We start from the raw sequence: 26,578 nt of genomic DNA, 5'->3' as shown, positions 1-26,578 counted from the left end.
TTTCACAGGAGAAATAGCAACACATTTGGTTACAGGCACTGCCCAGACCCCACTGCAGGGGTGTGTAATATAAGGATTGTGCATTGTGTTACATTGTCCCTAAAGAAGCAAACACTCTGATTCTGTAGTCCTTCTGTACCTCAGCTTCCAATAAGGGATTCGGGCCTCTGCTACACCTGCTTCTATCTGCTGATACCATCCACGCCCACTCTGCCCCATGTGGCAACCGAATATATACATGTATGGGTGAGTGGAACTGTAGTCAAAAATTTCAAGCAAGTTCAAAAGCCTCCAGAACTGTGAAGGAATCATTTAACTGGTCCATGTACTCTAGTTACCCAACTCACTTTTCTAGTGGTACCTGAAGCCATTAGGCCGTATTCCTTCCCTTGTTCTATTATTCTTGTGGGTAGATATCAACAACTCTTTCTGTCCCAGGCCTTGAGGCCTGTCTAGAACCTCTTCACTCGGCTACAGGACTAAGGCTAGTAACTGAATAGTAGATGCAATCTCATGTGCCATCCAAAACCCTCTAAACTCAAGTGGGTGATTCCTCTTTTCACGGACCTTGGAGCCTAGCACTGCCATCTCAGCATCCACAGGTACAGCCAGAAACATGACCTCTCCTTCATGGACACGATTTCTGCCTTTATTGTCTGGGTCACTGGATGGTCTCACTGATAGGAAGGCACATCAGTTCTGGGAGGGATTAACAAAGGAAAACTTGGATTGGTCCTACCGCACCCTCTTTTCCTTTCAGGTGACACACGGGAGGATTGTCTCCAAGGGCCTGTGAATTTCCAAGGGTCAGAGGTGCAAACTTCACAAGCACAGCTGCAGAAAAGCACCCACGAGACCAATGATGTGCAACTACAGCCGGACCAGCATTTCGGTTGTGGTGACAGCAGAGCCACAGTCAGTCTTTCCTCCATCGTCTGGGGCTTTAACACTAATACTGATTCTGGAAACCAAGGGCCACTCTTCCCAGGTAAGTGAAAAAAAGAGGATTAGAAGCTCTAGTCATCACAGGGCTGTGGGTGGAGGAGGCAATGGGGTCCCTCCTGTGCCTACGATAGGTCCAGTTGAAATCTGTGATGCTCTAACAGAGCCAGAGAGCAAGAGCCTGGGGTTTAGGATCAGCTCTGCCTCAGGCCTTGGGTTTTCAAATTCCTGTTTAACTGAGCCAAGTTATTTATCTTCTTAGATATTTACACCTCACGTCCTCATCTGAACTCTTGAAAAATTCTATCTTCATTTCAGGGTTGTTGAGAATATTAAGCAACGTAACGTCCAGAGTGCCTGATTCAGTAAAAAAGGTTTCAGAACCACTATGAATATATAATCCCTAACCATTAGGTCTTTCTGGTGCTTAACATTTACAAAATGAATGCACGTGCGTTGTATGCTCTGCGGTAGCATAGTTTTTATGATCTCCATTTTCTCTGGACCCCATTTACCCTTGCTTTCTCAGAAAGGCTTGTTGGCCAATATTTTCCTCTTCTCTCAACATCCACCCTCAAGACAATTTTCCCTGTTAGATGCTCTCAGTAACAGTGTATTAGTAACATTCTGTAGCAATGTAAACAGGGCCCCACAACTCACACTCCTGTTTGCTTTTCATATCCAGGTTATTTTTCTCGTTTTCTTCTCTTTTTAAAATAAAGGGCCACCCTCATCCATAAAGTGCACCGATCAGTCTCTTTGACGACACTCCCTGTAATTCACCCTCTTCACTCAGCTCCGTGGCCATGTCCTCAGTTTTCTTCTCCCCAGGATCCACCACTGCTCAGATTGTCTTAAAAGAGCTTTGAAACCCTCACATCCGTTTCACCCGGGACGAATGTATCCTTACCCTCCACCTCTCTCCACATCTGCACCGGAGCCTGGGGCTGCCTGGGGCTCTCCCCTCAGGTGATGGCCTCATCTGAGAAATGAGCAGAGCCCCACATCCTCGGCGGGGGTGAGAAAAGAAGGAGCGCCCCTGTGGCACCAGGGAGAGTCTCATAGAAGGTGCTCAGGGAGTGCAGGGATGCGCAGCCCTGCCACGTGCCAGTAGGTCTTGTGGTATTTAGTTGTCTCCTCTTCCCTCTAGTCTCTCCTTTTCTCGTCCTTGGCTTCCCACATTCCCAGCCAAGACCTAACCCCGCTGGCTCAGTCACTCTGTCTCCTACTCAGTTTGCACAGAGGACTCAGCATAAATCCAGGCTTCGCATCAGACTTTGCAGCAAAGGATAATCTTAATAGACTTTTGATTCATACTCCTACACCCTGGGATCCCACCCCCAATATGTAACAGTTCATGTTTCCCACCAGAGCTTCGCTCTCTCATTCTTCTTATTTTCCGCCTTGCTTTTTCAAACTCAGCTCATCAGGAGTCCATTAGAACGATCCAGTCGATATCTCAACACGCTCATGTGTTTGTTCCTTTATACACACACACTTGTGAGAGTTGTTGCATTTTATCGTATCTTCCATGCCTTATTTAGATTGACTATGTATAAATATTACACATAGTATATATGCATATATATGTGAAATATATATTGATGCATATTTTTAAATTTTCCAGTTTCAGGCTTCCCGCACCTTTTTCTATCATGAGGTTTCCCTTCAACATGGACTTTGCTTGATCTCCACAATCTCTTCCCTCCCAATTGTACAACCTGTATCTGGAATGATTTCCTTGCCTTTGCCTTTTCTACCTAGGACCTTTCCGTTGTTATCAATTTTATTTTTCTTGACATTTTTTTTGGCATTTGGGAACATGTTTGTCCCATGGCAATCTTACTGGGTAGTGTAAGGAAGATCAACAAAAAGCCCATATAAAAATGTCTCCATTGGCTTCACCTGACCATGGCCATTCAGGTGGCCTTTCTTGTTCCTGGACACTTTCCTTACTTGCTGTCCCTCTTGGGTGGGGGAATAAGTCATAGGAAGGTCATGAGTAACAATGGATCCTGTTGTCTGTGGTTTTATGTCAGAGCTGGGTTTGGATGCCTCCATCGGAATGAAGACCCCTCCCAAGCTGGAGGGTGAGGGCTCAGCTGCCAGCAAGCATGAGTGTCTGGTCTGCAGCAAGATTCATGCCTTAAGTGTCCTGAAACAGAGGATTATCAGAAGAAAACTGCTGTTCAGCACGTGGAGACTAGCATGCAGATTCCCTGGCCTTCAAGCTTAGGGTACAGAGGTAAGCACACCTGAGGCTCTTCCATGCACTCCTGCCTTATACTCTTCATCTAAGGTTACAGCTCAGTCTCACACTAATTTTCCTCTTCCTCCTTTGTTCCCTCAACAGCTGATGCTACCTCGCCTGGTCTTTGCTCTGTTTCCCATGGGGGCTGCCTCCCTGCCAGGCCCTTCCATCTCCTTCTCCTGTTTGTACTCTGAACCCTGTTCAGTCTCTGTAACTGCTCTCCTGATATTCCCTCTGACCATTCCTTTCAGCCATAGGGAGGCTCAGATCCATGGTCCTCCTCATCAGAAGAGCATCATTTAAGACACTGAAGACATGATGCTTCGCCTGATACCACATATTCTCTTGGTTTCTTCAGCTTCCTTTCCTTGCCCATCCCCCCCAAAACCACTGCCTCTTCCTTCCAGGATCACGACTGAATGAATTACTTGCATGTGGGTTGGATTTGGAGGACCCAACCTCGGACAGCCCTTAACCCTCAACTTCTCCACCTGAATAAGAAATGCTGAAACTGAGGAAAAGAGCCCTGATTATAAAAACTAAATAAGAACCTGGGTCATAGGTGGGAGTCCTGGACTGGCCTGGAGTCAGGGCTCTCCTCGGCTCCAGGTGGGCAGTTCTGTGCTGATGTGCATGGGGCTTCCAGGGACTCACTGGAGCTGGCAGTAGTTGGAGGACAGTAGATGGCACGCTAAAGGGACAGTGGCCAAAAGGAGATGCAGAGGCCAGGTTTTCAAAATGCATAGACGTGAGGTGCATAGGCATTCAGACCTCTCCCTTTTTCCAAATGACTGCTTCTACATGTTCAGTAAGAATCCAGAAAAATGAACTGAGTTGGAATCTGAGGCCAGGGAATGGAGGAGAGCATTGGAGTGAATTACCTTTGGGCCAGATGTATGAAGATCCAGTTAGATACACAAGAATATAAGATAATCATTGCTTCAGACAAATCTAATTGAGAAGGCAAGTTATTTATATGGGAATGTCGGAGAAAGGCCAAAAAAGCTTTAGGGCCAGTGGGAAAGAAGTCCATGGTGGACTAGAAGGAGAGAAGAAAAAGAATGGTATGAAACAGTGTAGGTCTAGTGAGTAGTTCTCAATCATGCAGTTAGAAAACAAGAAGTGGGTGAGTTTTGATCTAACTTGAATGCCTTAACCCAATCTCTTCAAATTCTGATTGTAAAGTTCTGTGGTGAGGTTTGGGTATCAGTATTTTTAAAAGCTCTGCTAACATGCATCTAGGGATTAGAAGGACTATGGATCTGGTAGGACGTCAGTAACCAGTATGGCAGTGTCCATCGTGTGGCTACTTCATAGAAAAGCTGAAGATCAGCCATTAAGGGAATTAGCATTCTTCTCTCAACAGAACTATTTGTATAGCTCAGAGCAAAGAGAAAAAAGATAGATACATAGGTTAGATATATAATCTCTCTGTTTGGATCCAATGTTTTTTACAATTTTTATAGTACAAGATACAATAAAAAATACACATTACATAGAAACCCACAGTATAAAATAGTACCTCCCCTTACCACAATAATGAACTGGAGTGTTTTCATTTCTACTGTTAAAATGCAACTTGCAGTTCACTATTTACTAAATGGATTTCACAGCCTACTAATTGGCTCAGAACTGCAGATTCAACAAATGCGTTTTTTAATTAAATTCTTTCTTTATGCAAAAGCCCCATAATGAATCTTAGGCCTCATTCTCCTATGTGTATCCTTTTTCATGCCCGTCTATACACTAGTGTAAAATACTAGGAGAGACTCTTTCTTTGGGCAAAGTTAGAGAAAACAGTGATGAGAATCTAGTATAACTAAAACTAATGCTTTTTCCCTTTCACTTCAGAGTTGTGTTTGTCTAGAGGTTGAGAACGTTTCTAGCAATGCTCTCGGGGGATCCAGCATGAAATCACCTTCATAGACTGTTGGTGTCCATGGGATGCAAAGGGGTTGGGCCGCCGTTACACTCCCTGCTCTCATTTTGCTAATTTCGTTTTGAGTTCTCCCTGTTTCCATTCTTTCCTCAGCCCCTCTGGAGCAGGATTTCTCTGTAGAGCCTGATCCCTGTCCAGGAGGGTGACCAAACAGCCTCTATTAATTGCTGACACCTCCACATTGGAGCCTCTCCTCTCTGTTCCCCCAAGTGTATGGAAAGGGCCTGTGGCCTGGGTTCTAGAGCAGGGTTGGCAACCACAGGCCACGTGGTTTTAGTTAGTCCTTAGTTCCTTGGCACCAGAGCTCCTCATCTGTAAAAGGTGGAACTGGACTTGGATACCTTCTGAGGCCCCTGTTGGCTCTCATATTGCAGGGCTCTCCCTGTAGCCAGTCCCTCCTCCTCAGAAGGCAGGGATGTAGAGGTAGAAGAGAGTGTATTTCTCCAGCAAGCATCTCTGCTCCCATAGCAGTCCGTTTCTGAATGTGTACGAGGGATGCTAAGTACATCCATCCCTGGTACATGTGAGTATGTCATCATTCGATTCAGATGAAGGGGTTCAAGAGTAAAGTGGCTGCTGCGGATTGGGTGGTAGGAAGCTGGCTAAGGCTCTGCAGCAGCTTGAGCTGCAATATGACCAAGCACTGGTGGGGTGAGGACAGGGGTCCCTAGATTCTGCTCCACAGGCTGGATGAAAATTTCAGGAGCTATTTCTGCTAACTTATGCATCTCACTTTCCCCTTCAGCCAGCCTGTGGCTCCCCCTTCAGCTCCTCCTGTCAACAGGAGCTCAGCCTGCCCGGGCCTCTGTCATCATGTAGCCATCCCTCCAGGCTCAGGTATCAGCAGGACCTAGGAAAACTCCCGTGTCATCTCTCTCTCTCCCTCTGTCTTTTGCAGATACCAGTTTCCCTAGGAACTAAGAAAAGATATTGCCAGTTTGGATGAATCCATATTATAAAATGTACCTTTTCCATTTGATGAAAAAAATCTACAACAGCAAGTCAAGTTCAAGCCTCAACAGAATATTGGAGGGATCCTTTCCTGAGAACCGACATCCCAACCAACAACCACTTTCCACACTCCAAAAGACAGATTTGATGGAAGAAATCCCAGCCATCAGCCTCCAAGTGTGATCAATCAATAAGGAGACCAATGCTTTGATGGACACACAGTTTGGAGAGACCTTAACTCTTGTTCCTCTCAATATGCCTCCTCCACACACCAGCATCAGCAGCAACTGGAAGAAGGCAACATGTCAACCTGGTCATTCTTTGCCACTAGATGGACTGGACCAGGAGTAGATGGCAGTGTTCTTGCTGAAAATGTTTAGCCTGAGTTTCATTACAAGGTAGTGATCAGAAAACTGCAGAATTTAGGCCACTGAGCAAGACACCTGGCCAGTCTGTCTTCAAACAGTCAAGGTCTCCACAACTAAGACCACAAAAAGGAGAAGAGATGTTTTGGGTTCCAAAGGCCTAAAAAGATTGTGCTGCTATATTTCTCTAGTCCTTGGGAACCTCAAGCCTCTCCTCACCTTTTGGTAGCTGTCTTCAATGGTGGTGGCATTGACTTGTTTGCAGAGGACAGGTCAGTTGTCTGGCTCAAAGGCCTACAGTTTGCCATTGTCTGATCATTTCCTCATGATTAAATTCAGGGGAAACCTTTTTGCCTAGAACACCACCTAGTGCATGCTGTGTGCTTCCTAGTGCAGCCCCTTTGGAGGCTGAGAGTGTCCACTTTGCCTGTCACCACTATTGTCATTTTAGCATTGGACACTGTTGTGCAAGGCTTCATGAGATCCATTCATTGGAAAGACATGTTTGCTGTCTATAATCAGTAATTTGATTAGTGGTGCTTTGAGAGTGTATGAATATCTTATTCTATGATGCTTTCTCTAAAATTTTACCAGCCCTTATCGATCCCTGATGTGTGTCAATTATCTTTGTGCTCCTCTATGTGCAGAGTCTTTGCTGGTTCCTCTACTTCTGTGTGGCTCCCACACCTGGCTAAATACAAACCAACTGGAGTCCACGGTGTCCTCTGGCCCTTGGTTGGGGCAGGGTTATGACTGGTGTCCTTGACTCTCTCTGTTAGTCCCTAGCCCTCTGAAATGCACGTGGAGAGTTCCTGCTGCCATTATCCTAGGTGGACCTGTGCTCTCCTATCATTCTTTTTCAAATGCAGGTTTTCAATAGTACACAAAATAGAATTATATAAGAACATCCCCATCTTTGTTAGCCACGACCAACAAATATCAGCTTATGGCTGCACTTGTTTTACTACAAGCCACCCACTTACCTTTCCCTATATTCTGTAAAGCAAATCTCAGATATCATATTTCGTCTGTCATTTTGCCAGTATGTTTCCGTAAATGAGGACTCTTTTCGAAAGTATTCTCATCATAGCATTATAATTGTTCATAAATTAATTCAGCATCTTTAATGTCATAAAAGAGTGCTCAAATTTCCCATTATTGTTTTTAAGTTATTCTTTCTTGGGACCCAAAGAAAATGCACAAACTGTAATTAGTAGGATATGTGTTGAAGTCTTTACACACATATTTACTCTGGGTTTCTTCCTCCCTCCCTCCCTTCCTTTCTTCCCCTGCCTCTTCCTTCCTCCCTCCCGTTGTCCCTCCCCCCCTTCTTTCCTTGCTTCCTTCCCTCTCACTCTTGTTCTAGCTCTCTTGGTCTCTTGCTGTCCTTTTCTTTTCCTTTCTTAAATCATTCATTTGTTGAAGAAATGGAGTTGTTTGTTCTGTAGCATTCCCACAATGTAAATTGTATAACTCGGTGTACTTTACTAAATTCTTCCGTCCTCCATACTTTCTTTTTGGTGGTAGAATCTAAAGCAGTGCTGGAATATAATGAAATTGCAAACCACATATGTAATTTCAATTTTCCGAGTAACCACATTGAAAACTGAAAAGTATAAGCACACAATAATACAAATATTATCTTCTACACAGCTAATTAATGCTGCACATTAAGGGAAACATAATTCTACCAAAGCTTTAAAGTTGTGTTTAATAGAAAAATGTTGTGCATATCTTCAGCCTTTAAGTTTACATTCACATGAATTATAAATTAAATATAATTAAAATCCAGTTCCTTAGTCGTCCTAGCCACATTCTAGGTATTCAATAGCCATATGTGTCTAGTGGCCCCTATTTTGGACACAGTAGATACAGAGGCAGAGGAGATTGTGTTTGGTATCCTGGCAAGGGCACCTCAGAAGTGGTGTGTGCTCTCTGATCAGGAGGCACATCAACTCCTGTGTGTTTCCTCAAATAATGTTAGCAGCCCTTGGAGTTCAAGGCCTAGATCCGTGAACTAGTTATGTGGAGCAAAATGGTGATATTCCATGGCCATGTGTTATTTAGCTGGTACACTTGCATAAAAAAAACTTCCCCTTAGTACTAAATACTGTTTAGTTACTTAGTGGTTCCCTCTGTAAAGAAAACTGCAGCTTAATGAGCAATTCCCCAAGCATCCTCCATGGTCACCAACTAGTTTCTTTTATTTCTTTTTTTTCCCCCTGTGCTAATATGAAATCAAAGTTTCAAACACATTGAAGTATTTCAATTCATTGCAATAGAGTCCTTACTGATACTCCAATGATCCTCTCTTTCAGCAGTGAATGTGCCTTTAAGCTGGCTCCTTTCTCCTTTTCATAAGATTTTAAGAGTCTTTGAGACCTTTGTAGATATCACTATGACAAGGTGCTTCTGTCTCATCTGCCCCTGACCGGGACTCAGTCATATCTCTCAAAATCTCTGATTCCTTTCTGTGAAAAACATTATTCCCAAATCAAATTGTGTAACCTAAAGACACTCAATGGAAGTGGTTGAATTCTAGACCTTTGCAGTGGACAGAGCTAGCAAATACATACTCATATTTGTATGTGTTCATGCATTCACATATATTCACATTCACAATTCAAACTCAGAACTACAGGCTTTGATGGAATGTCTGTCTTTCAACTGAGACTCTTTTCTCTAATACCACTAGTTTTGTTTTTAAGGGCACTGGGAGTAATAGAAATACAATATCTTATACCGCCTCCTTTGCTTTTTCCCACACTATATTGACAAAAGAATAAAGAAATACCCAACAATGCCAATCATAACACAATTGACGAAAGCAGGTGTTAAAATTTTGTCACTGTTCTGGGGTACACATAAATTATTATGTTTTATACTCTCTTCGGCTAGTTCTTATCCATGTGGCTGTTCCACAGAAGGCCTTGCACAAAAGGTTTATGTGTTACATTGTGTTTTCCATATCCAGAGGCAACATTTGAAAAAGGAATTTAAGTTTATAATGATAAAAAAATAAATCTGGTTTCCACCCAAATCTAACCAAACAAAGTATATTCGCTACAGGCTAGCCTTGATGAGAAGCTCTGCAAGTGTCTCAAAGGCCTGGGTGGAGAGGGGTCAGGGAGCCCTGGTCTCCCCAGACGCTGGAATCCTTGGCCTTTCTCCTCTTTCTGGCTGAGCTTGGGATGAAAGCACGGGACTTCCTGGGGTCAAGATTGAAATCTCAGCCTAACAGCGACTTTTCGTGTCCAATGGAGACTTAGGAGCTAGAAATTCTGAATAAAATCGGAACACAGTGGAATAGGATCAATCAAACTTCAGAATAGAATAGGCACCTAAATACAGCACTACCCATTCGGGTCTGGAACCATAAGAGGCTGTCACCCTGTCTGACCAGCGACATCACAGCCCCCACAGCGACCCCTGACTCACAGGGACAAGCGCGCAGTTACGCCTGCGGTGTGACGCCCCCTCGCGGGGCAGGACTCAGGCGGCGCAGCCTCTGCCTTTTACCCCCGAGACGCAGGGGGCCCCGACGGCGGGGTGGCACTGGCTCGGTCGCTGCGCCGCTTGGCGGCGGGGCCGGGCCTCCGATGGCCAGAGACGGGCTGACCGCCCGGGGCCAGCGGGGACAGCCCGGGCTCGTCCCCCACCTGCGCGCCACCTGCCCATGTGGACCGCGCAGGTCGGAGAAGCCGGTTTTCTTGAGAAGGAGCCGGCAGAGGTCAGGGACGCGGCTGCGAGGTGCCTGCGGTGGCAGGAACAGGAGCCGGAGGAACGCGGGCTTCGGCAGGAGACTGAGTTCTGGCTGCGGGAGTAAAAGACGCCGGCGCGGCCTAAAGGGAAAGGTCCCACCGAGACTCGAACTCGGATCGCTGGATTCAGAGTCCAGAGTGCTCACCATTACTGCATGGAACCGCCGCAGGCCCGCCCCTCCCGCCGCGGAGCCAGGCCGCGCGCAGCCCCGCGGGCCCCGCACCCGCCTCCCGCCGGGCGCTCTCGTCCCCCCGCCCCGAGCCCGCTTCCTCCGCGACGCCAGGAGGCGCCTGACTCGCCTGCCCTCAGGTTTGTACGTCGTGGAAAGACACGAAGTCCATTCGGGAGGAGCGACAGGGGAGGGCTTGGCGGCCTCCCCCAAATGCGCCTGCTCTGCCGGCATTTCTAGAGTTTTCTGCCCTGAGGTAAAATTCCCGTCAGAAAAAAAAAAACCCAAACGCCAAAAAACCCCCAAACTTCCTTTCCCCTTCTTTGCAGTTGTCCTCTCGCCGCTGCCCTGGCAGCTCTGAACATCCTCAGGACAGGGCTAGGCACGTCGTGGGGTGTCCCCTCCCTGGGACCCAGGTGCAAGGGTAGAAGCGCGGGGCGCTGCCGGCTTCGTCGGGGGACGGAGCGTCCTCTCTCTGTTGGGAACCCGATGGGAGCCGAAGCGGCCGCGGCCCCACCCGTCGCATCGCGAGCACCCAGGCCGCTGGCGCCCTGAGGGGTGAGGTCGGGTGTGAGCAGCTGACAGTGTTTCTTCTGGGCTCTTTCCTCCCTCCCCTTCGTGCTCCTCCTCCGCTTTCCGGGTTCACCCCCTCTCCGCCCACCCGCGTCCCCGAGACTGAGGCGGCCGCTGGGTCCTGGGAGCGGAGCTCAGCGCGGCCCACGGGCTCGACGTTTCCAGCCTCCGGACGTTTATATGGCTCAGCGGCCAGTTTTAAAGTTTTGAACATCGGCCACTTTTGAAAGCCTGTCCCAGCCTCGCATTCGGCGGAGGGGGACGCGCAGGGAAGAGGGGCACAGGGCGGGCTGCAGCCCCAGAGGCTGTGGCGGTCCCCTGTCACCTGAGCGGAGGCTCCCGAGGCGGCGAGGCGCAGGCGGCCTGGCCCATTCCCTGGTATCAAGGCCCTCATGTGCCCCATGTGAGAACAGCGTGTCCTGAGTGGCCAGTCTGAGTGTGTTTTCAGAACCGGAGGGAGGGGTTGGGGGGCACGTTCTCACCCCGTGGCAACAGCAGAAGAGTGTGTAATGCGGCTCTGTGAGTACAGTATGCGAGCGTGCTGTTACCTGGAAGACTGGTGGTTCAAGCCACCACGGAACATGCGAGTCGTACCTCAACTCATTTTCCTGCTTCCCATTCTCAAAATTGACCAAAGCCTCCTGAGCTGCTTTTATCTTTCAGGCAGCGACCTCATCCGGTAGCTCTCAGTTCCTGTCCTCCCTGTCCTTTGCTCTGTGGCCGCGGGTGGGGCAGCTGCTGAATCTGAGTCGTCCTGGATCTTCACCGACCTCGGCCCTCCGATGGTTTCTCCCCGCCGTCACCACATTCCAGTGTTCTCTCTGCACCATATGGAGCTCTGCGGCCACCTTGACCTACATGTTTCCACAGCCAGATTCCAGGGGAACTGCCAGGCTGCAGAGGCTGATGGCATAGGCCTGGTCAGACTCCAGGTTGGTGCACCTCAAGGGCTAGTATTAACTATGCAGTTATAGGATGCCAGCAACACTTTGATTTGAGGGTGTTGCATCATTACATTTTTTAAAAAATTTATGACATTACTTGTTAGAACAGTTTTAGGTTTACAGACAAATTGAGCAGATAGAGAGTTCTCACATATGCTCTGTTCTCTCTCACACAATTTCTTCTATTATTGGTATCTTGCTTTGTTGTGGTACAGGCGCCGGGGAGATCCCATGATCAGGAAGATGGTTTTCCAAAAAAAAGAAAAAGGCTTATCCATTGCACTCCGGATGTACTGAGCCCTTTGATTTCTCCAAATTTAGGAAACTCGACTGCACAATTTGTGGTAATGGGGGACAGTGTTTGCACACTCTCCTGACAGGTAATGGTTAATAACAGACCACTGTAAATATATTCAGTAGTTTGGGCAAATTCTTGGGGAGCATTTCCTAGATACATTTTCCTGGAAGATAAACCTTCCTACTCCCCTTCTAAGTTTGTTTTGGGGAAAAATGCTGTATTCCTTTCCAGGGCCAGACTGAATTGACAACCATCATAGTTGATGAGGATTAAGGCCCTAATCAGCCAATGAAGAACACTTTATTTCAGACCAGTCCCATTCCCCATTTTCTGCTGGAAAGAAAGTGGACCAGCTTATTCCTTTACTGCAGAACCACCACCAGAGGTCTTAAACTCAGGGAGACCTGTGTGGCCAGGTGACTGCCTCTTGCAGCCCCGGGAGGACAGATATTTCTAATACCTCACCTAGCTTTCCCGTCTTCCTTTTCTTTTGTATAACTGGCATGGCAATACACCCAAGAAACAGTAGTATCTAGCGCTGTGTCCCCTGCTTAGCAAATAAGGCACAGGGTCATTTTATACCACCAAGAGGGGGAAGATCCTGTGAGTGGAGGACTTTGTGGGGTCTCTTTTGGAGCAACCGATGAGGTTCCTGAGAGAGGGTCTGGGAATCTCTGCCCCTCTTTCAGTGCCTGGGTTGTAGCCCACCAATTTGAAATGTTTGGTGTCTCTCCCTGGTTCCTCAGGGAACATAAGTCAGCCTGGAAGCAGTGTTTCCTAAGAGATACTCCACGAAAGCCCCAAAGCTGGAACTTTCCATTGGGCCACTTTGTAGTCACGTTCACCCTTCCTTTGAAGGACCTTTTGGAGAATAGGAATAATCAAGGGTGACATGCTTTTAAAGAGGCATCTCCACTCACAAAGGACTGGTTTTCACCACAGACCTCAAGGGAACATGCCCTCAGCCTTTGGGCAAGGGGCTGTGGGGTTTGCAATCCGCAACATAGAGTCAGGCCAGCATTGTCCTTAAAACGGGTATGGTGCTTTTAAAATACACTTTTTTTTTTTGGTCGTAGAGTTGATATACATTATTATATAATTTACACATGTACAATATAGTGATTCACAACTTAAAGGTTATATTCCATTTATATGTATTATAACATATTGAGTATCTTCCCAGTGTTGAATAATATACCCTTGTAGCTTATTTTATTCATAATAGTTTGTACCTCTTCATCCCGATCCCTAGGTTGCCCCTCCCCCTCCCCCTCCCCGCTCCCCTCTGGTAACCGCTAGTTTGTTCTCTATATCTGTGAGTCTGTTTCTGTTTAGTTTTATTCACTAGTTTGTGGTATTTTTGAGGATTCCACGTATAAGTGATGTCTGACTTATTACACTTGGCACAGTACTCTTCAAGTCCATCCATACTGTTGCAAACGGCAAAACTTCATTGATTTTTTTAAGACTGAGAAGTATTCCATTTACTACATATACCTCATATTCTGTATCCATTCATCTGTTGATGGACACATAGATTGCCTCCCTATCTTGACAATTCTAAATAACCCTGCTATGAAAACTGGGGTGCATGTATCTTTTCAAATTAGTGTTTTGGGGTTTTTTTGGATGCATACCCAGCACTGGAATTGTTGGGTTATGTGATAATTCTGTGCCCACTAACCATGTGTCAAGGTTCCCTTTTCTCCCCATCCTGGCCAGTGTTTGTTATTTGTGTTCTTTTTGATGATAGCCATTCTGATAGGTGTGAGGTGACATCACACTGTGAGTTTGATTTGCATTTCCCTGATGATAGTTGATGTTGAGCTTTTTTCCTGTTGGCCATCTGTATGTCCTCTTTGGGAAAACGTCTGCTCAGGTTTTCTGCCCATTTGTTAATTGGGTTGTTTGGGGTTTGTTGATGTTGAGTCCTACAAACTGTTTATATATTTGGATATTAGCTCCTTATCAGTCAAGTTTAAGGGTTTTCCTTAGTTCACAGTCTTACCCTGGTTGTGACTGTGCTTTTTATTTTGTAAAAGTTTCTTTTCAGGATCTTGATAGATATTTTCCAACTGTGATTTTATAAAGGGGGTGCCACACGAATACACACCAACAGAAACTGGATTTACTCTCCCACTTGAAACAGCAAAAGAAAGCAACAACAATAAGCTGGACAAAATAGATGAGACAGAGATTTTCAAAAGACTGGCCATCAGGCAGTAAAGGTCAGTGAGTGATCCTGAGAGATGAGAAACAAGCAGATGAGCCTACATTTGCTCCAGTTTACCACCTGGAGAGAGTTTCCAAGCAAGGCAGGGGAGAGGAAACTGAAAACAAGCCAGTGGACTTCACTGAGTTGAGGACACTGAGCTGAGTCATTGCACCTCATCCTCATCTTCCCTTTCAGCAGGTGGAACCTATTGGTGTCTGCTGTTGTTATTCTACCTACAGAGAGATACCTAGGCTGAGCTGGGAACAGTCATCTTCACACTTTCTTCAGTAAGGAATGTGTACCCTCATTCGTATCCCACAGTAGAATTAGCACAGTGCTTTACCCACAGGGGCTTTGTAAATGCATTCGTGGAACTCAGCTAATTTAGGATCCAAGTCATCTAGATGAGCAGAGATATTATATTTTGTACAACATGATGGGATAGAGGAGTGACTCAAGGAGTGTTAGATTATTCTGTTTCTAAGAGCACTAAAGAGATATCAGGCACGTGAAAGCCAGGATTTTACTGCTAGACCCCACTACATTCTCACTGCAAACTTGGAAGTTGCTTTACTCCTTTACTTTGCTTACTGGATCTGAAATGTAAGGGTAAAGCACCAAGTTCTAAAATTCTAGGAATATGACCAATATTTAAATTGTCTTTGAAATGGGGAGAGAATTTGAAGTCTAGAAGGCATTGCCTTTTGTAAGAGAAGACAGATAGTCCCTGATTGTTATGACATGATGAAACTATACGACTTATTCAATTTGTCTGTTCATTTCTCCTACTGACCAGGACATAGACAGTAGAGACAGACATCAGCAGTTTCCTCTGGAAACGTTGGCAGTGTTGGCTACTTTGAGCCAACATAGATTGCAGATGTTAGTTGTATCATGAGAGGATGAAATCTGGCTGAGAGCCACAGTTGTTGGACCTGGGTTGGTCACCAGCTGTTGATAAAGAAAGAAGGGCGGCCACGAGAAACACTGAGGTCATCCCTAGGCAGCACGGGTCACTTCCTCCAGTGAATCCACCCCCATTACACTTCTCATGACTTTTTGGTCGCTGGACTGAGAGCTCCAGGAAAGTTGGAATACCCTTTTAATCATCTCTGTGTTCATGTCTCCTGGCACCGAATCAAGCTGCGAGTAGGGTCTCAGTGACATTTGTTCACTGATTGAATAAAAGTGGTTGCAAATCTTCCACCTTTTCAACTACATTCCTTCCCAAATGTGCTATCAGAGATACTCTGCTTTCTCCCAAGATGTAGCAAATCCCCTTCCTTAAGGACGTGCCTGCCCTACATTATCCACGCCCTTTGATCCAGACCTCTGGTGACTCTGATGAAGACTCACCTCTGCACAGTGATTCCTCTCAGGGGTTCACTGTCATTAGGAAGAGATGTCCTTGGCCTCCCCTCCCATCCTCTGGTCTGCCACAACACCTAATTGAGAAGAGGCCCACACTTTGTTGAAAGTATCCACTTGGATTCTTCTTCCCACTGCTTTGATGTCCTCAGGTAAATCTTACTGATAGCTGAACTCCAAGTTGTTCACAAAGGATGAGGAAAAAGAAACCCTCACAAATACTTAAGAAATACTGTGTGTAAAGTCTTTCCAAGTGTAAATGTGGAAGAATATTACTAGTACCTCTGCTTCAGATGGAAGGGTCCCCTTACCCTGCCCCCTCCTGACCTCAGGGCAAAACTGGTGAAGGAAAGAATGGACATCTCCGTCCCTTCTCCAAACATTCTTTCTCCCTCTAAGCTCACGCTTACTTGGGGCATCTGCTGTGGGGGCAGCTGCGGGTGCAAACAGCAGGGTCCAGCACAGAGCCTCAGGGTCTCCTCCTCCTCCTTTTGGAATTGGTGCTCCCAGCAGTGCAAACGAGCCCTGATCCATGCTGTGGATCTCCTCGGCAGGTGCACAGGTTCACTGTGGAGTAAGTTACTCTCTCAGTCCTCCCTGCTCAGCTCAGGCTGCTCCTTGAGGACGTGGATAATGCTGTGTGCACTCTTCACTTTCCCTTGATTCTTGTGAACTCAGCTTGTCCTTCTTTTCATCTCTGCTGGCAGCCAACTGCTCTACCATTTCTTTACCCTTCTTTGTGTTATTCTCGTTCTTCCAAGCTGCTGATTTTCTTTCTTCCATCTCCTCTATCATTTATGTCTTTTCAGGGTTTGGGCTTGGCTTAGGCTCCTGCATGAGACACACAGAGAAGATACCAAGGTCTGCTCTTGGCTGCAGTTCCCAGGTCCTATTTAATATGCATCTCAGTCTCTTATGCATTCAGAGAAATGTGAACTGAAAGGGACTTTGGAGGACTTGAATAACAGCTTTTTTTTACTGATAAAGAAACTGATTCCCAAAGAGAACAGGAGATTTTCAAAACCCTGGGAACAACTTAGTGACAGTAGAACCATCACACAGGTTTGGACACAGGCTACGCTGTCCGAAGCGTACAACACACTGTCCAGGAACCTACAGCTGAAATTCAGAGGACATTGTATCAAACATCAGTATTTCTACTGGTAAAATAAAGTCTGATTATTTATACTCAGTCAATTTTCAATCCCTGCTGACAAAATGGGAGCAAGGAACATGTGTATGAAATACACCACGGTCATCCTTAAAAAACATATATGTGATTCTCTGTAAAACACCTGGCTCTGGTGCTAGAGGTCATCTTCCTGAGAGCAGGTGCTCTGTGTGCCTTGTTCACCCCTCCTCCCCAGTGCCTGCTTCAGAGCCTGCCAGATAGAACATTCGGTAAATATTTGTCAAGCAGGTAAATATAGGTAACAAGGAGAAACTAACTTTTACTGATGTGTTCTAGTGCTACCGTATTTCCAGTCAGATCCTATCCTAGGACTGTGCTGTAGCAACGAGAGCACAGCCCTAGGAATAGCTGTCCAAGATGCAAATACCAGCTCCACCGCGTACCAAGTTTGCTGTACATGGTGATTTCATTACCGTCTTTGAGCATATGGTTCTCATGTATAATGGAGAAGAATGTATAATGTAAAACAGAGAAAGTAGTATTAACCTTGGATGAGTAACTATGATATCATGCGGCTGACAGGCCCCAATCCCTGGGCCCTAGCTGCACAGCTAAAGAATACCTACATCAGGGTCATTGTGCTGCTTCTTAAAGGCCCAAGAAACTGCATTTCAGACAGAAATTCCCAGCAGATTTTCATGAAAGGAAGAAGCCACACCTTCAAACAAGCACTTTAGAATGGAGACCCCAAAAGCCTAGTGGCAACAAGAATGACCCAGTGGGATCAAACCAAGTCCGTTGTCCAAGGTGCTCTGCCAAGGGGAAATGTCTTCTTTTCCAGGAAGGGCACCTACCTGAAGTGGAACACAAAGAGGACCCTACTTCTTCATTCGGGGCTTTTAGTGCCTCCATTGTCTTTTAGATTTTCTCCCCTGCTCTAATCGCTGGGGATCTCAGCCCTCATATGGGTCCTGTTTTATAAAGACCTCTGTTATTTTATTCTCCTCTTGGAGAAGGACATGGCAGAGATCAGTTCTGGGCCTCCACATTCCAGGCTTTCTCCTGAGCCTCTTTCTTTCAGGTGAGCTGCAAGAAATCATGGGGGTTAGAATTCAGGTCAATAAAGAGGATCCCAGAGGAACACGAGACCACGAGGGCAGCCCCTCATGGGAGATGGTCGCACCACGATGTGGTCAATATCAGCCCTATTCAGGTGGGGAGGACATAGTGGCCAATTGTGTGGGCAGAGGACCCAGCTACATCTTTCCAAACCTCTAATCAACAAGATTCTGAGATAACAAAAATGGATTGCTTTAAACTATTGTTTTTGTAACCTGTTAATAGGCAGAAATAGGGAACTAATTCAGATGCTTATCTCTACTTACCTGATTTTCTGACTTTTCAGAAAAAACGTATGCTAAACTTGTATGCAAAAAAAAAAAAAAAAAAATCAAAGAATCACAGTAAAAATCTTGTGCTCACCTTCATGTGGCTGTTTCCAAGCCCTTGTAACATGAAGGACACTATGAAGGGCATTTCTGGTGGTAGAGGAATGTGTCATTAATGTTACCAAACAACCTCAAAAAGAATAAAGAGGGTATAACACTTAACTCCACATAATATTATCCAAGAATTTATCATATATCTCTGTGTCCTGTGGCAGATTTGTTTTTAGATCCTTGTTTTCCTGGGCTCTCCAGACAAGGCTTATGTGAAGTATCAGTTACCAGCATAGGCGAACCAATTCCAGGAGAGCAATACATCAGCCACTGTTATTAAGTTCCCCAAACAAAGTCCTTTGAATGCAGTCTTGTGGGAAGACATTCAGGAGCCTTTCTGAAACCTTGAAAATGTTTAAGTATGTGGGCCGAGCGATGGGATTCAGAAGGTCCCGCTTGAGCAGTGGAGGAGCTGAGGGTGCGGGGCGTGGAGACTGTGGGGGCGTAGGCAGAGGGTTGGCCCTCTCTAGGGGCACAGCCCCTTTCTCACTTGCACACTTCATATCACCCTGTTTGGCCCTGGAGGATGGCTGGTTAGCCAAAGACGGGAAAGATTCCTCAGGGGAGGAACAACCCAAGACAGGCACAGCCTCAGAGGAGCCAACAGGGGTAGGGCACAGACCCTTCCTCATATCACCCTGTTTGGCCCTGGAGGATGACTGGTTAGCCAAAGACAGATAAGATTCCTCAGGGGAGGAACAACCTAAGACAGGCACAGCCGCAGAGGAGCCAACAGGGGTGGGGCACAGACCCCTAATATCTGAGAGAGGTCTCCTGCCCCCAGGGCTGTTTTGCTCTCCACGCCCAGCTCAAATCCCCACCTGCTCAACTCGGACCTAGGAGGCAAACAAAGATCATTGCCCCAGTCATGTGAGGCCTTTGATTGTTTATGGGATTAACCTGGGAGTGTTAGCCAAGAACTCAATAAAAGCCACGTGGGATGAATCAGCAAGGCTCTTGATCCTAGAGGTCTTGAGTCCCCCGGTCCCATCTTTCTCTTCAGTCTGTGTCTGCGTTTTCTTCAAGCTTGCGGCACCCGTCACTCACCTCGAGTCGCCGAGCTGGTCTCGGCACAGTCTCTCCTTTTGTTTTGACTACAAATGAAGAAAAGATCTAATAGTTAATGTCCTATTCAAATGAAACGTACACTTAAATATCTGTTTTCTAATTTTTATTTTGCTCAGGCTCAATCATGGAGATTCACTCCTCAGGATGAGTGAGTTCCCAACTGGCAGCAGCCTGGGCTGTCTGTGAAGGGAAGTCAAGTTAACACAACCTCATATCTCTTCTGTGAATCAATCCCTCACCCTCAAAATCGCGAAGAATACATGAACCCAACAGGCAAGAGCATCCACCAAGCAACAGTGATATGTTTGCACTTTACTTGGCTCAGCTTATCTGAGAGAACAGAGCAGTCATAAAGAAGAAGAGAACACAGAAAAGTCAAAATATCAGCTTTTCCAGGATGTCAGTTAAGCCAATGAGTGTAAACTCACTTGAAGACATCTCTCAATAAGGGGTTAATTGTTGACAAAATAAAAGGCATGTACAGAGCTTTCCAGTGTTGAACACAGAGTGGCAAAAAGACTTTTCTCATAAATGATTGAGAATATGAATTTGTAAAGCTTCTTTGCAAGGCAGTAGGGCAGGATTAGCAAAATGAGATACATGTGTACAAACCATTTCTAAGCTGAGAAATTCCTTTTACAAGAATAGCTACTAGAAAAACCCTTACACCAGCAATAATGGGGATATAGTTGGCACTGTAGCCTGCTGGTTGCGCATTCCTGGACTCAAACAAACAATGACCGACAATATTTTTAACAGTTCCAAACACTTAGTTAAAGTCACTCTGATACCCTGTCAGGTTTGCATCTACAGCTTGAGGACCAGAGTGCTTGCTTTTTTTGTTCTCTCTTTTAGGGATTTCCAGTGAGAAAGAAAAAATACCAGCGTCTGCTGCCCTGAACTAATCTTACACTCACAGCCTGACTGATTTGTTTTCATATTGGAAGTAAACAACCTCAGATACAGAATATCAGCCTCACACAAGATTATTCTGAGACTGAAAATCAAGCAAAACAAGTCTACCTCATAAACATTTCCAGGCACAGACAAAAACAAGGTCACCGTGGAACCTACAAAATCCCAAACCTCCTCTTCTTTTCATAACAAAATGACTGTTACTTCCTTACTTCAATCATCAATTGCCGGTGCGAACAGTACTCAATATGGAACATCCCCTACGTCCTCCCATCCTCCCCCATATCACCCAACCAAAGCCCAAATCTTATAATAGACTCTTTCTAACATCCTCTTACCCTGAAGTGTGTTCTTTCTGGCTACAAGGAATAAAAAACAAACAACAAACAAACAAAGAACAAAAAAGAACCCCCCAAACCAAGTTGTTCAATGAGAGACGTATTCTCGCTATTTGGCTTCAGGGAATCGGTACCAGCTGTCCAGGAGTGAGCAGCTGCAGAAAACTCAGCCTCAGGAAGAAAGGTTATATTGTCAGTGAGCTTGGAATTCCAGAACTTGTTTTTACCCTTAAAAAAAATAATTCTTTTTACCAAGCCCTTTAGAAACTAACGTGAACCTTAGGAGTAGGGGCAGTATTTTCCTGTATCTGATTGAAAGGGAGAGGGTGAGGATCAGGATCAGAGAAGTAGTGCACAGAGAATGTGCAGCACAAACAGAGCTCAAAAACACCTGGGATCAGTCACAGAACACTATCTGTTGGGCTCAAACCATCAACCATTCAAGTAACAGGTAAATGAGCTCATGGGTTACCCAGGGAAAGAGAGTCATCTTCTAACCTACATCCTATTCATGGTTTGTGAGTCTGGAACATGGGCAGTTCCCCTGATCTGTGTGTCACTCTAACTCTGCTGGGATTGGCTAGGCTGGTGGTTTCACAAGGGTGACAATGGCCACAACGTCCAGCTGTCCCTCTAAGCATTCATGACTAAGTAAAGGAAGGAGCAAGCAGGTTGTTTTTCTGCACTGGGGCTCCACCTGCATCACAACCCCCATGCAAACTGAGGGGTGAATTTAGGGTGTGAGGAAGCTCAAGAGTACATTCTATGGCAGGAAAACAATAGTTGGCCAAATTCTTCCTAAACTTCAGCAATTGAAACCTAATCAAAGTTAAGTGACTTGCTTAAAGTCACATTGCAATGATTTATTTGAAGTGCTATTAAAATAGCCTAAACCCCATAGACCATATATTAAAGCAATTAAGCACCAAGCTTATTCAAAACCTCTGGAGCCCTAGGCAGAACTTGCTCAGTGCAGAAAGCTAGTTTTCGGAGTGATGATTTATTTTTTAGTTTTTGTCTCATGGAAATCATTTTCTGAATGATTCAACTAAAGTAGTATCTGTTCTGTATAAAAATGTTACCATGAATGGAATAATCAGCAAACATAATCAAAGCCATATATGAGAAACCAAAAGCCAACATCGTTCTCAATGGGGAAAACCTGACAGAATTCCCTCTAAGAACAGGAACAAGACAAGGGTTTCCACTCTCACCATTATTATTCAACATAGTTTTGGAAGTCTTAGCCACAGCAATCAGGGAAGAAAAAGAAATAAAAGGAATCCAAATTGGAAAAGAAGAAGTAAAACTGTCACTCTTTGCAGATGACATGATACTATATATAAAAAACCCTAAAGACTCTACCAGAAAACTGCTAACACTCATTGATGAGTTTAGTAAAGTAGCAGGATACAAAATTTATGCACAGAAATCTCTTGCATTCCTATACACTAACAACGGAAGAGCAGAAAGAGAAATGAAGGAAACTCTCCCATTCACCATTGCAACAAAAAGAAGAAAATATCTAGGAATAAGCCTGCCTAAGGAGGCAAAAGATCTGTATGCAGAAAACTTTAAGACACTGATGAAAAAAATCAAAGACGACACAAACAGATGGAGGGACATACCATGTTCCTGGATTGGAAGAATCAACATAGTGAAAATGACTGTACGACCCAAAGCAATTTACAGATTCAATGCAATCCTGATCAAATTACCAATGGCATTTTTCACAGAACTAGAGCAAGAAATCTTACGATTTGTATGGAAACGCAAAAGACCCTGAACAGCCAAAGCAATCTTGAGAAGGAAAAATGGAGTTGGTGGAATCAGGCTTCCTGACTTCAAACTATACTACAAGGCCATAGTGATCGAGACAGTATGGCAGTGGCACAAAAATAGAAAGGAAGATCAATGGAATAGAATAGAGAACTCAGAAGTAAGCCCAAACACATATGGGCACCTTATCTTTGACAAAGGAGGCACGAATATACAATGGAAAAAAGACAGCCTCTTCAATAAGTGGTGCTGGGAAAATTGGACAGCAACATGTCAAAGAAGGAAATTAGAACACTTCCTAACACCATACACAAAAATCAACTCCAAATGGATGAAAGACCTACATGTAAGGCCAGACACTATAAAACTCCTAGAGGAAAACATAGGCAGAACACTCTATGACATCCATCAAAGCAAGATCCTTTTGGACCCACCTCCTAGAATCATGGAAATAAAATCGAGAATAAACAAATGGGACCTCATGAAACTTAAAAGCTTTTGCACAGCAAAAGAAACCATAAACAAGACTAAAAGGCAACCCTCAGAATGGGAAAAAATAATTGCCTATGAAACAACGGACAAAGGATTAACCTCTAAAATATACAACCAGCTCATGCAGCTTCATACCAAAAAAGCAAATAAGCCAATCCACAAATGGGCGGAAGACCTAAATAGACATTTCTCCAAAGAAGACATCCAGATGGCCAACAAACACATGAAAAGATGCTCAACATCACTCATCATCAGACAAATGCAAGTCAAAGCCACAATGAGGTATCACCTCACACCGATCAGAATGGCCATCATCACAAAATCTGGAAACAACAAATGCTGGAGAGGGTGTGGAGAAAAGGGAACTCTCCTGCACTGTTGGTGGGACTGTAAGTTGGTACAGCCACTATGGAAAACAATTTGGAGGTTCCTTCAAAAACTACAAATAGAACTACCATATGATCCAGTCATCCCACTACTGGCCATATACCCAAAGAAAACCATAATCCCCAAAGAAACAGGTACCATAATGTTTATTGCAGCACTATTTACAATAGCCAGGACATGGAAGCAACCTAAATGCCCATCAACAAATGAATGGAGAAAGAAGACGTGGCATATATATACAATGGAATATTACTCAGCTATAAAAAGGAATGAGATGGAGCTATATGTCATGAGGTGGATAGACCTAGAGTCTGTCATACAGAGTGAAGTAAGTCAGAAAGAGAAAGACAAATATTGTATGCTTACTCACATATACGGAATCTAAAAATGGGACTGATGAACTCAGGGACAAGACAAGAACAAGGATGCAGATGCAGAGAATGGACTGGAGAACTCGAGGTTTGGGGGGGCGGGGGGTGAAGGAGAAGCTGAGACGAAGTGAGAGAGCAGCATAGACATATATATACTACCAGCTGTAAAACAGATAGCTAGTGGGAAGTTGCTGTATAACAAAGGGAGTTCAACTTGAGGATGGATGATGCCTTAGAGGACTGGGACGGGGAGGGTGGGGGGGAGTTGTGGGAGGGAGGGAATATGGGGATATGTGTATAAAAACAGATGATTGAACTTGGTGTACCACCCCCCAAAAAATAAATAAATTTAAAAAAAAATAAAGAGAAGGATATTTTCGAAGCTAAAAATTCTTGGCTAAAGATACAGACCAATAATCAGGGGGAAAAAAAAGAGTAATCAACAATTCTTGAGGAAAAAACTCTGAGAAAGCTTATGCGGAACAAAGAGTGCTATTCAACTCCATTGATCCACAGAGAAACAGGAGTCTCTTGCTGCACTTAAACAAACTATACATTCCATCTCTGTCTCTCAAATCATGTAATAATACAGAGACCTTCAATGTACAGGATAAAGTGACTGAAGTTGATGACAGTGACCACAAGGTATCAGGCAAAGATGGCCTTGGGATTTTGGAGCTGCTCATGGTACCTGCAGAAGAACAGTAGTGATTTTGGAAGACACTCTAGCAAAATACGTGGTTATAAAGGCCATTGAATGTTTAATCCGTGATGTGCCAATCAATTTGTACACTGATTAGCCTGGTTTGACTTTGGCCAACAGTGACTTTTAACGAAGTTAAAACTGTGATATATAAAATGTCAGTGAATGGTATACGAGCACATCCACTTGAAATGGAGATAACATGAAAAACACAAAAAATCGTAAATCTTGCCCAGTGTCGAGTTTTACTCACATTTTCAAGGAGGAAGTTAATTGTGAAGGATGAGCAAAGCAACAGAACGTCTGAGCTCACCAGCACTGACTGCAAGGACCTTCTTCCCACATTAGCACATGCTCTGGCCCAGCCTCAACACACGTGGTCTCTAAGTGATGTATGAGGTCATCAGTTACACAGAATGGAGCTCTTGGGGTCCTCTCCTATGCTGACACTTACTTAATCAATGTGACAGTCTCCAGGGAACTAGTCCACTTAAATCCCGGGATTCTAGGTTTGATCCCCTAAAGAGTTCAACACAGACTAGATACATCCCACTGAAAGTATTCCATAGGTAAATAGTCTCCCAATAGTAACCAGCATTAATGCATTTGCCAGGAGATTCCTCGCTAACTATTTACAAGGGAAGTTGACCAGGATATTTTTCTTTCTTTCCAGGCCATCCCCCACTGAAAGGAAATGATAGCAACTAGAAGAAATACTGTTTCCCTTCTATCCCTAAACTGTCTAGGTGGAGATTTTAGGCACAGTTTATACATCAGTAGGGATTTACTTGTCTTTCTTTGAGAGAAGGTACAGTGGTTTCTCCCAGCATCTCTGATTAGTCAGTGCCATATTTCAGAGAGAGAGCTAGACATGTTTTTCTTCACAATAGCATGATCACACTCCTCTCTGGAATCCTAACTCACTTATGAGCATGCCTGCTTTTTGCTATGCTTTCCCCCATTTGCATTATGCACTATTTGACCTACATCTTCCCCCAGTAATGGAGCCAGCTCAGATGTAGTGCTTAACCTAGAGGTGGGGCCAAGGAGAAGCAAACACGTGGCTATCTTGGGGCTGCATTCAAAGTTAGCCACAATTTGGCTACTTGCTGGTATAAACCCGGCTACAGTACCATTAGGAACATGCACTGCCGAATGTAATGGTAGATTTTGTGTGTTTTGTATTGATATCAACTTTCTTGGTACAAATGTATTTAGACTTATGCATGAGACCATGGCCTCAGAAAAAATGAAAGAAAAACTGCATGAAGCGTGGAAGATGTTGTTATCTGCGTTATACTGAGTTGTATAATTGCACTCTCCTGTAGCCTCCCCACATCTGATAATGAACTCAGGTTCAGCTGTTTGCTGCTCAAAAGCCAGTACTGGAAAGACAAGTGTTGGTAGGAAAGGGAAGGTTGCTTTATTCAGGAGGCCAGTAACACGAGGAGAACGCAGTCTTCTGTCCATAAGCCAATTCCCCAACTGCCAATCAGTGGGCAAGAGCTTTTAAAGGGCAGTTTCACGAGTGTATAGGTTGAGGGAGGGGGCTTTGTGCAGAACAGGACAGTTGGCTCTGACAGTCAACTTGAAATTGTTCCTGCGGTGGCCTGATGAGTGTCACCTTGATTGTTTGAAGTACGGTTAATCTTCAGGTCCAGAGTTGCTTTGTTCCCATTCCCTTGAGGCGAGTTCTCAGAATTGTGTAAGATGGGGCAGCTTATGTCATGGCTACTGTCTGGTCACCTTGTAGTTAACTTCTACCACCTGGCGGGGTTTTCAGTATCTGCAAAACATCTCAGAGGCTATGGATTAGAATATCACCTTTTGCCCTTGAGGAGGACCTAAAAGTCCTTCACTTTGGTTAATGGCTAATTATTATTTTGTCTTGTTTGACTATTTTCCTTTGCTTCTGCATTCTCTCATTTTTCTGATTAACTTTATCCTTCAGCTAAAATTTTTCTATAGTCAGGAGTCAGACAGAGGACATGGGCGTTGGGGAGGGGGCTGTCCTGTGAAGGCCCCATGAGGTCATGCTCAGTTACATTTCTTCCTGCAGAACCTAGAACATTTTTCAGTGGAGTCCCCACTTTATTTTCCAGCAAATTCAATCTGAG

General features: G+C 44.8%; 1 non-coding gene across 1 annotated transcript; it reads left to right on the top strand.

Annotated features, from left to right (window-relative positions):
* The first annotated feature begins 12,105 nt into the window (after positions 1-12,105).
* Positions 12,106-12,272, top strand: LOC130842009 (U1 spliceosomal RNA). The gene has a single exon (XR_009050325.1). It is a non-coding gene; the product is annotated as a U1 spliceosomal RNA (small nuclear RNA).
* The last annotated feature ends 14,306 nt before the right edge of the window (positions 12,273-26,578 follow it).

This window comes from Hippopotamus amphibius, chromosome 1 (genome assembly GCF_030028045.1).
Source record: "Hippopotamus amphibius kiboko isolate mHipAmp2 chromosome 1, mHipAmp2.hap2, whole genome shotgun sequence".
Lineage (NCBI taxonomy): Eukaryota > Metazoa > Chordata > Mammalia > Artiodactyla > Hippopotamidae > Hippopotamus > Hippopotamus amphibius.
Note: the sequence above shows the minus strand (reverse complement) of the source record. Positions and strands in the feature narration are given on the sequence as shown.